Source organism: Glycine max, chromosome 13 (assembly GCF_000004515.6).
Source record: "Glycine max cultivar Williams 82 chromosome 13, Glycine_max_v4.0, whole genome shotgun sequence".
In the NCBI taxonomy this organism is placed as follows: domain Eukaryota; kingdom Viridiplantae; phylum Streptophyta; class Magnoliopsida; order Fabales; family Fabaceae; genus Glycine; species Glycine max.
Window position 1 is genome coordinate 22,606,710 of NC_038249.2, and position 11,613 is coordinate 22,618,322.

An 11,613-nucleotide genomic window follows, 5' to 3' on the forward strand; every position below is an offset into this window, starting at 1 on the left:
AGTTTATGTAACGGATGGTCTGACATATATACACTTGTATTGAATTTGAAAACAAGTGGCAATTAGAGAGGTGCATGCATACATGCATCCTCGAACATTGAAAAAGATGCAATTTGCATGATAGTGATGACGAGAGGCTGCGCGCCATAGTATGTCTAGATACATACATTTGTGTACAGATTCATTTGCCTCGTGCATGGTTTAGATACTTAGGTCTAATTCCTACAAAGCAATTTGCATTTCTTATTTCTTGTTAAAAAGACAAAAGGAAAAAGAGCCTAACCCCATTTCTAATTTAAAACGATAAATTAAATATAAAATCACAAATTTTTAAAAGACGACAAACTCAATTTTACTTTTATTTATCTATCAATTTTGCTAGCATATGCATCAACCTTTATATAGTTTTAAAATTTTATTTAAACTAAAAATACTCATAGTATACGAGATATTAGCTATTTATTTTAAAATGGAGAGATGAATAATTTTTTGCTGTTGAATCCTGAGTGGACTTCCAATTTATTTATGAGTCAAAGGGAAACAAAAAAGTTGAATTAATCATGTGATCCTAATTTGGGAAAGTTGCGGCAAACACGGGCTTGCTAATTAATTAATCCACGTTATTTTCTGTTTTAGGCAGCATTATTCGAACACTTTGCTGCTTTCGGCCTATCCTAGGTTTAGTAATTAATCTTTTCAGAACACGCAATCTTGATTGTCCTTGGTTTCTTTTAAAATTCTTAGAGAAAATGTTCCTAACTTTTTTCTTCTTTTTTTTTTTTTTGGATTTAAAATGTTCCTAACTTTAGTATGGATTATTTTCAAACAGACATGTGTTTGTTTACCGGTACGGTTGATAACTTGGATACATATACTTTAAACCATAAATTTATGGTAAGTATTCATTTTGATCCCTTAAAAGTGTGAGATAATAATAAATTGATTCTTAAAAAATAAAAAATTTAATTTAATTTTTGAATATAAAAAAGTAAGATAGATTAATCTTATAAATAATTTAATGATAAATTACTCGTTAAATTGTACAACTTAATATCAAATTAATTTTCAAAAAATATAATTTATTATCAATTTTTTAACATTATAACTTTATAAAAACATAATCTCACAAATTTAATGAAAAAATTAATTTGTGTTATTTTTTGCATTTTCAAAAAGTAAATTTAAATTTTTAATATTTTAGAGATTAATTTAACATTGTATCATATTTTAGTGACCAAAATATGTGTTTATCCATAAATTTATAATAATTTTTACTAGTACCAAAGCCACTTGGCCTTCAACATTGCAGGATGCAACGTTCCACTGTCCTAATTGCTTATCTTTAAACAAAATCTTCTAGCAACAAACAAAATAGACATCAGAAAAGGCAAAAATTAAGCACGTCAATAGATAGAAAGAAAAAAAAAATCTGAAGTATCAATTCATGTATTTGGTTTCCTTTCTTTGATATATATTCATCATTCATGAATCTTGTACCTAATTAAGCATCTGCATGCGTCCCATAAACAATACGGTGCACATTCAAATGCACAAGTTGGGTGCTAATTAAGTGTGGGATTAATAAAATGCCTTAGATCATAGTAGGGCCTAATGCCGGTTAGCTTAAGAGCAAGTGGCTCATTATTTAACTGCAAAAGCTAGTTTATTTGATTCAAGGCATTATATAAATTGAACGCTTTCGTGCAGTTTTTTTTTTATTTCCCTTTTTAATGATGGAGATAGATAATGATGACGATATTAATTTGGTGATTGACGAACAAATAAAAGATAATAAAAAAATAATAAGAGGACCAACAAGCTATGAACAGTTTCACTAGATCCTCTCTGGCTGCTCCGCTGGCAATATAAAAAACACAAATATCAAAACCCAAAAAGTTCGGGGCACCTGGCACGGACAATGCTGCATGCGCATCTGCTTCGAGTGATCTTTAATTAAAATGTTTCGAACTTTCGACATGTTCATTGTACCTGTTGCTGTGTTGAGGATTTTCAATTCATTTATGCCCCAGCCAACTGCTTCCCAGATATATATGCTAACTAATTCTACTCTTTGACCCAGAAAATGAGCGAGGGAGCATGCATGTTTGAAATTAAAAACAAAATTATACTAATAGATATACTTTTGTTCAAATCAATATTTTTAAAATTCAACCGGTTACGAAATTGGTGAAAACGTTGATTCAAGATTTAATAATTTAACTGTGATCAAATTGTACTCAAACCAGCATTAATATAATAATAATAAAAATAAATAAATAAATAAATAAAAATTGAAAAACTAAAATACAAACCAGCATTAATATTTTATAAAAACTCATTATAATAAAAATTTAAAGATTAAAAACTTAATTATATTTTTCCTAGCTATAACTTCAAGTTTTAATTATTTTATAGTTTAAAATTATTTATTTAAATTAAAAATACTCGTATACTCCTCTAGAGACCAAAAAAAAAATGTTCAAATTTGGTACATAGAAATATAAGCAAATTTTAACTAATTCAATCTTTTTTAATGTCATTGTTAAAAAAATATCCGTGTGTTAATTCAAATGTGAACACCATCTTTAATAAATACGATTAAGGGTAGTTTAGGATATGTATTTTGTAACGAACTTAAATGTCATTACATAAAACACTAAGACTTTAATGTGAAAAGATTTGTTTTTACTACTTATAAAATTATTGAATTAGTTTAAGTAATGAAAATATGAATAATTTTTTTTGCAAATATAGGCATATCATATAAACATCACCTATAAAAGGTCATCAAGTCATAAAATATAAAGGTGCGTGTGTTCCAAGACACTACATCATCAAAACATCATAAACAAATCTCTAAATAAATCTTAAGGATCTCACTAAAGAAATAAATACAATACAGATCCCTAGTCATATCTAAACTCTAAGTTGGTTCCCACTAAGACAAAGCATAAATAAATGACCGAGGGTCGAATCTCGCCTCTAAGCCCACCACCAAGTTCGCATCAATCATGAGTGACATGCTCCGTAGAAGCTACATCATAATCTGCTCTTGTGTCAAATGACACGATCATCACAGTTCAACAGAAAATGAAAAGGTAAGCTCATATTAAAAGAAACATCATATAATTGAAAACAACATAAGATCACCATTTCAAAAGATATATAGAAAATTCTTCACATTTTTTATGACAATATAATTATACAACACATCAAGTAGCACATCATTCTTAAGTCACAATTATTGGTGCACATATCTAATTATTATGTTATGTCATGCTGACTCTTTACTCCAAGGAGATTTTCACCTTTTGAGAAGTTAACTCAAGTTCATCCCTTAACATAGTCACACCTTAACCATTTGGGAAAATTTGAATATAATTAACCTTACGAAGGAAGTGTGATTTTATCAAAAAAGGATGAGTGTAGGCAGTAACTTACCTTGATAAGGCTTGCAAAGACCATAACCTATCTAGAGATTTGCCCATCCCATTCATCTATAGGCTCATTCCCAATAAGCACCACTGACAACCTTCAGCACTAGGTTAAAGGCTCACCAAGCACCCTCAGCTTGCGTGCCTACTCACATGCAATGTCATTCATCAATGCATGTATGTTTTGATTAAACATTATATCACATCATCATTATATTCATTCATCATCATCAATATAATTCCTTACATCAACAAATCAATTAATTTTATATCAATTCAATCCATCATGCACATCTCATTCAACATATCCTCAATTCATAATCCATATCTTGTCAAATTCCACATCAAGTCATCATTCATATCATTCTCACTATCCATAAACTCTCACATAGTTCATCTACACCTCATGAGACTTTTCACACCTCATGATCAATCTCCAAATCTCAATATATGAATGTGAATTGCATGAAAAATAACAAGAAACCACCTCAATCCATTTTATTTTAAAATTCAACAACACGTCAAAGCATTTAAGATTGAAGTTCAATTGAAATGCATGAAAGAAAATTTGACAAACACTCATGCTTAAGCGTGACAAATTTTGTGCTTAACTGTGGCCCATTTTTTTCCTTCTGGCAACTCGCGCTTAAGCACAACCAAGGGTGTGCTAAAGCACCAATTCCAGTGGCCAACTCCCCATCACCCTTAAGCACCACTCTAGGTGTGCTTAAGCGCGATTGACCTACATGTTTGCATTTTTACTGTCAAATCTCCTCGAATGGACCCCAACTTGAATTTCAACTCAAACCTTTCAATGTTCCACATAAACAACAAAGTAAGACACATTTTTAACAACTCAAAACAATAATTAAACACAAAATATAGGATTTTAAAGATGGGTAAAGCTTCCCTTACCTATTCAAACTCAAAATGTGATCTTGTGGAGAATGGAAGAAAGAAGTGAACTTTAAGTCCAAAGGAAGAGCTTTTCTTCACTTTCACAGCAGCTACACACTATGGGTGTATCAACAAACCCGAAAGCCAGCCAAAAAAAATTAGAAACCCTAAAACCTAAGCTTTTTCCATGAAAGTTCATGGGTGCTCTAAGAAAATGAAAATGAACTCAGAGAGGAAGAGGGGGAGATTACCTCACATAAAGATAGTCAACAAAACAATAAAGGAAAGAGAAAGGAGCTCCCTTTTTGCACAACACCAAAGCTCAAGGTTTCTCTAATGGTGGGTTTCTTGGAGAAGGGGAAGTGAGTGGAAAGGAAAGGTTTCTTTTGAGAGAAGTTTTTGAAATGTGGGGGATTTTGAGAGGTTTTGACCCTCTTGATGATTCTCTCTTTTTGGACTTTGGCTTCTACTAAACACACCTACCCTTTTCTCATAGTTCAAAAGTCCATCCCTATACTCATATCACTACCTCATAAATTAATTAATTCATTCAAGCACTTATATTTAATTTCTCTATTTAATTAAATCACTTGAATAATCAATTAATAAAACACAACATTACATATTTTTATTTAAAATATTTGTTCTTTCAAATTACCAATCCTTCAAACTTGATATCAAAGAATAAAAAAGAATTATTAAAAATGAAACTTCAATTAAATGAATGGTAATTTGAGAATAATGGTCTCACTATAAGTAAAATTAGTTGAGATTTACTTACATTAGATATAGTAATGGCAACGAGAGGGGCATATACATGTAGTAGCCACCTATTACCCACCCATGAAACAAAAATCCTTCCCATGCATGCCCCATTACCCATGCAAATACCTATTAGGTGGATACCCACAAATTTCAAATACTCACGAATATTTGCGGGTATTCGTATATTTAAAAATAAATAAGATATTAAAAAAATAATTTTATAAAATTTTCATTTATTCTAATATTTCTTATAAAAATTAATTTTAGTAGTTTTAACAAAAAAATATTCAAATATTCTACACAATTAAAAATATCTAATTATCTATGGATAATTGTTAAAAAAAAGAATAAATAACAAAAAAATGTGTGATCTCCAAATAAAGTTATCTAAAAATTACTCTCTGAAATATAAAATCAAATAAAACTACATTGAAATATAAATCTAAATAAAATTATATTCCCCAACCACTACTACACACATGTGATCTTTAGCAATATTTTTTCTAACACTTAGTTAAAAAGTGACTAAAAACTTTTGGCAACATTTAAATATGAATAAAATTTTATCAAATATTGTGTATAGTCCATCTCGCGAAAGGTTTTAGCAACATGAGTTATACATAATATTTGATAAAATATCACAAAAACATATTAGTAACATTTATTCATATTTAACGACATTTTTAAAATATTGCCAAATGTTTTTAGCAACATTTTAATTAAGTATTAGGTAAAAAAAAATGTTACTAAATTTGATATATGAAGTAGTGAACATAAGTACAAATAAAAATATATATATAAAAAATATTTAAATATTTAATATTAACAGGTAATAGATATCCATGGGTATGAGTATCATGATACCCATCCCAACCCCATTAATAAATGGGTAGTAATAATACTCGTACATGGTACTCATTAAAAATACTCATTTATTATCCTTGTGGATTTTATGTGGATATATTCATGGGTGCAGATTTATTTTACTTCCTATTTGAGACTACTAACACACAAGAATTTTTTTTTAATATTCGAGAATATTACTTTTTTATTTATACTCCTATTATTATTTTTTAGAAGATTGTTGTGTTGCATTGTGTTCAACAAAAAACTTAAATATAAGACTAGTTTTATAGAAATATTACACTCTTTCATTTATTTATTAACTTTTTTTAATCTATGTTAAAAAATACTTATTATAAAATAGAGGAAATATTTATCTTAAAATGGAGAGATGAATACATTTATACTCTTGAATCCTGACTAGGCTTAAAATTTTAGTCAAAGACAAACAGAAAAGTTTAATTAATCACCTTATTCCGATCGATTTGGTAAAGTTGCGGCCAACACGGGCTTTCTAATTAATTAATCCACATTATTTTTCGTTTTAGACAGCATTTTCTAACACTTTTTTTCTGCTTCGGCTTATCCTAGGTTTACTTGCTAATCTTTTTCGAACACGCCATTTCGATTGTCCAAGGTTTTTTTAATTAATTTTTTAAGAGAAAATGTTCCCAACTTTTATATGGACTGTTTCCAAACAAGCATGTGTTTGTTTACCGTTAATAATTTGGATATCCAGATACTTTAGACCATAAATATACTAATACCAAAGTCACTTGGCCTTCAACACTGCAGGATGCAACGTACCAAGGTGCTAATTGCTTTTCTTTAAGCAAAAACTTAAAGCAACAAACAAAATAGACATAAGAAAAGGTGAAGTAAATTAAGATTAAAAGCACGGCAATAAATACAAGCTTAAATTACTAATTCATGTATCTGCATCATTTTCTTTCACATTCATGTATCTAAGTATCTGTTACATCATAAACAATAAGGTTCGCATTGAAATGCGCAAGTGGGGATTAATAAAATGCCATAGACAATAGTAGGCCATAATGCAGGTTTAACTGTTTAAGCAATATTTAAGTGGCTCATTATTTATCTTCAAGTTGGTTCCTTTCACAGCAATAAATAATTTGAACGCTCTCGTGCGCAGGTTTTTTTTTTTTTTTTCATTTCCCTTTTTAATGATGTAGATATATTGTACAATGAGTAGCTACACGGATGCTATTGCATCAGCATATGATAATGATGACGATGTTAATTAATTTGGTGGTTGTCATAGTAAAATATAAGGAGAAAAATAACAAGAAAAAAAAACCAACAAATTAAAAGCACACTATATATCCCATGAGTAAATCAATTGACACAAAAAACATGTCAAATTTATCACTAATTTTATATTTGAGTCTTGGATACATAGTTATTAAATATTCTAAGATAGTTTTATCATTTATAATAATCTTATACTATTTAATTTTGATAAAATTGTTTCCAATAAAAAAAATAGTTTTTTAATTATTTTTTTTAAAAAAAAGCAATTTCAATAGATCCTCTGACTTCTCCGCTGGCAGTGGAAAGTGGAAACAACAGAAGTATAAAACCCAAAAAGTTCGTGACACGTTCATTGAACCCGCATTGTTGTGTTAAGAATTTGCAATTCAATTAAGCCAAAGCCACTTGCTTCACAAATATGCCAACTAATTCTACTGTTTGACCCACGTGTGCCTGAATTAACGTCTTTTGAAATAAGAGACGTATCATGTTTGGACAAAAATTATACTAAAAGATAATTTTTTATTCTTTATTGATTTTAAAAGAAGTAAATTAATTAACAGAACACATTGTTAGCAGCCACTCCGCCACATAAAAGTTAATGGTCTGTTTGGAATAGAAAAAAAATAAAAGAAAATACGGATCGTGATATCATTTTCTCTTCGATTTAAATTTTAAATTTTTCTTTCCTTTCTCATTTTTTTTTCTTTTTTACCAAACCTAGGATAAAACTTAAAAGCGTTGCAGCTTTACCAAAATAATAATAAAAATATGAATTTTGAAATCAAAAAATTCTAAATCCATGACTAATTAATTTGGTCAGAAACATCACATTATCTATACTATTGACTTCTACTTTTTTTCAGACATAGTGACTACCTGATTTTCTTGCACACACACATATATAGAAAAACATTTTCCTTCATAAAAAATAATTTAAGAATTATAGCATTGTGGATTTCCTCTTGAAATTAATCAATAAGTGCCTTAAAAATATAAATAAAAGCCTCATTTTTATAGTCCACTATTAAAAATAACTTTTATAATAATTGCAATATAAATAAAAGCCTCATTATTAATTTTTATAAAAATTATGTATATATTAAAAATATTATTTAAGAAAATTAGTAAGTACCACAATAAAAAAATATATAAAATTATATACAATAATTTATATTTTCTACCGCCATGAAAATAATAGGAAGAAAAGAGATAAAATTAAAATATGTTAGAGTAACTTGTAACAATAGATGATGTAATGGAGATGGAGATAAAGAAAAAAATATTATAACAGTTATTGTATAAATAATATAAAAGCATTTGTATTTAACTAATTCCAACTACTTTTTATTCCGTCATTCTACCATAATATATTCTAAGTCGCATAAACAGAGATGTATTGAAAAAAATAGCATTATAACAATTATTGTATAAATAATTTTCAGAATTCTCTCTTAATAGGGAATTAATATGTTAACAAAGATGTATTGAAATTCAAGGAGAACAACTGATTAAATTAATACCACATTAGCATCCAAGGGGGATGGATAGTTTTCATTTAAAGTGTCTATCCAATTAAAGATCATGTTATGGTAACCATATGGTTTTCCTGCCAGGTGTTAGTCGTCATTTACGACTAAACTTTTATATTGAAAAGCTTTATAAAATTATGTCTTTTCCTCAATTTATGATTCTTTTTGTAGGTTTGTACATATTTTTATGTTTATTTTAGTTTTTATTCAGTAGATATTCCCTTCATTGTGAATTAATATGGTTCAACTTCAGTTTCAAGTAAAAAGATAAAGAAGAAGAAGGTTGCAGCAGCTGGTGTCTCGCTAAGCGAGGCATATGCGCTTAGCGAACAACATCCGCTAAGCGAGGCACTCAGCTCGCTTAGTGAGCTAGAAGAATCTGGAAGAGAATCTACCAAGCATGCACGCGCCATCAGCTCGTCCAGTGAGTCATTTGTCTCTTCTGACGCTAAGCGCGCCTAGCTCGCTAAGTCAAAATTCACTAACTCTCGCTTAACGCGAAAATGGCACTAAGCGAGCCTTCAAGGACAGAAAGCCCTTAAAAGCTGAAGTTGGCAAAAAAAAGGGAGAGCTTTTAGGAAGAAAGCAATAGAGATTTATGTGAGAGACGCAGCAGAGGAAAACAGGGCAAGGGAGCACAAAAAACCTCAGCTTTTAAGAGGATTCTAGGTTTTAGAGTGATTTCTAAGTTCCTAGAGGTGGAGGAGACATCCCCACCACCGTGTAATCTGAATTTTACTTCCAAAACCCCCTATTGTAATTGAAAAGTGATAACTTGCCATGGAAGGCTAAAACTCTTGTTGGGAATTTCTACTGAGCCTTGATGTAAAACTCTTTACTATCTATTTAAAGTTATTTTTATGTGTTCATTGCTTCTATCTGAATTTAATTCTTATATGCTTATGGACTGATCACCCATATGTGTGTAAAGTTGGGATTTTTAGCATTGGAAAGTGTTTTAAATCCTTAGTACTTGATAGGGCAGGCTAGAAAACTGTATGTCTGGACACGGAGTACAAGAATTTAGTTTCCAATATGTTGTAATCTTAATGCAATTCGTTTAGGCTAAGTTCGACGAGGGATCTGAGAACGAGGTTGAAATAGAATTAGCCCATTCATGCGAGGAATCGTGGTTTGGGGTAGTTGCCCTCAGCATAGAACACAAAACCAACCTTAAATAGAGAAAAATACCTAATTACATCAAGTTACTCAGTAGAAGGACCCAACGTTTTAATCATCTGTTTATCTCTCACATTTAGGTAGTTAATTTTAGGATTACAAAAAATATCTTTGCTTATTTCTATTTCCTGGTTTTATACAAATGTCCACTTATTGAATGAACGCTTTTCTAAATGAAACAAACTCCCTGTGATTCAATACTCGGTTCTTACCGTTTTATATTACTTGTGACTCAGTACACTTACTGATAAATTTCGCAGTAGTGCAGACTATTTCGAGTCAAACACCATGCTCATTGCATACTCCCATGTAGTAGTCTCATTAAACATGGCACGCAAAGTAGGGTGCAATGGAAGCAAAGCAATATGGGGATTGGAATCATCTTTATCCAGTTCAAAGTCCCACCACTCTTCCCATGGTATCACAACTATTATATCTTCTCACTGCAAACAAAAGGTGAGGAAGAAAATAAAATGCTAGCAACTTGATCCCAAATGTCGCTGCAGAGCTGACAAACCACTATACATTTACCATGATTTCTCAAACAATCAAACTACCATGATGAATTAACATGATAAATACCATGATAAATCTATGTATGTTAACATGATAAATACCATGCACGTACTAATTTTTTGTCACAATTTCAAATTGAAACTGAGAGCATAATCTTGCTATTCTGATGATAAAATGGTAAACTTAAGGAACTTAAAACAATTCTTCATGAGCTATATCAAAACCTTAGCATCGCATAGGATTCTAGAAATGGTAATTTTTTACAATTTAAGGAGCGAAATCATACATGATCTCAAGGTAAAACAAAAATTCAGCTATGAGAAAATCCCCACTATGCTTCTGCAGTTACAATTCTGGCTAATGGCCTAAATTATATATAAAAAAAGGCTTAGCTAAATATGTGAATTCCAATTTAATGGGTACAAACAATTGCATCACATTTCAATTCATACACCATTGAATTATCCCTTGATTTTTCATATTATATACTTACACAATTGACTCAAGAAATATTGTCACTTTGCTCCTGCTTCTTGGTCCTAGAACTCTCATCCTCTAAGGATTTCAATTTGTATTTTATAGCGGCAATTTTTGCACTGTGACTTGTTAGGAATGAGAAATAACATACAAACTTAGGGTCAAATTAAGTCATAAGGATCATCATGCATATTTAATTCTCCACAACACGTAGTTAATCCAGGTAATAGATTTTGTATTTCCTTGTTGTTGGATCCTACCACAAAATCATACAAATTTTATGGAGAAATTTAAGTGCAGGTAATAGATTTTGCTTCTGCGTCATCTCCTCGACCCTTCTAGATAAATTAGGTTTTATGGAGAAAATTGACATGTGGCTTAATATTTTGCTTCTGTCATCTCCTCGACCCTTTTGGAACCCCTTCTCTGCACACTTCGTCATTTCTCTACCTATCCCGCCCCAAATGGCACCGTTTTGTCTCTTGCTTGTTGCACCACCAGAGCCACCACCTCTCTTCTTCGCTAGTCAGGTTCAGTTCGGCTCATGGTTCCAACAAGCCCGTCCCACTCCTTCGTCTTTCTCTTTCTCTTCCTCAATCTTCTCCTCTCTTTTTCTTTTTTCTCTTTCTTCCTTCATTTCACTTTTTAGTTGGGCATTTTGTTGAACAATTTTTCGTCCAAGCTTTAGATTGTGA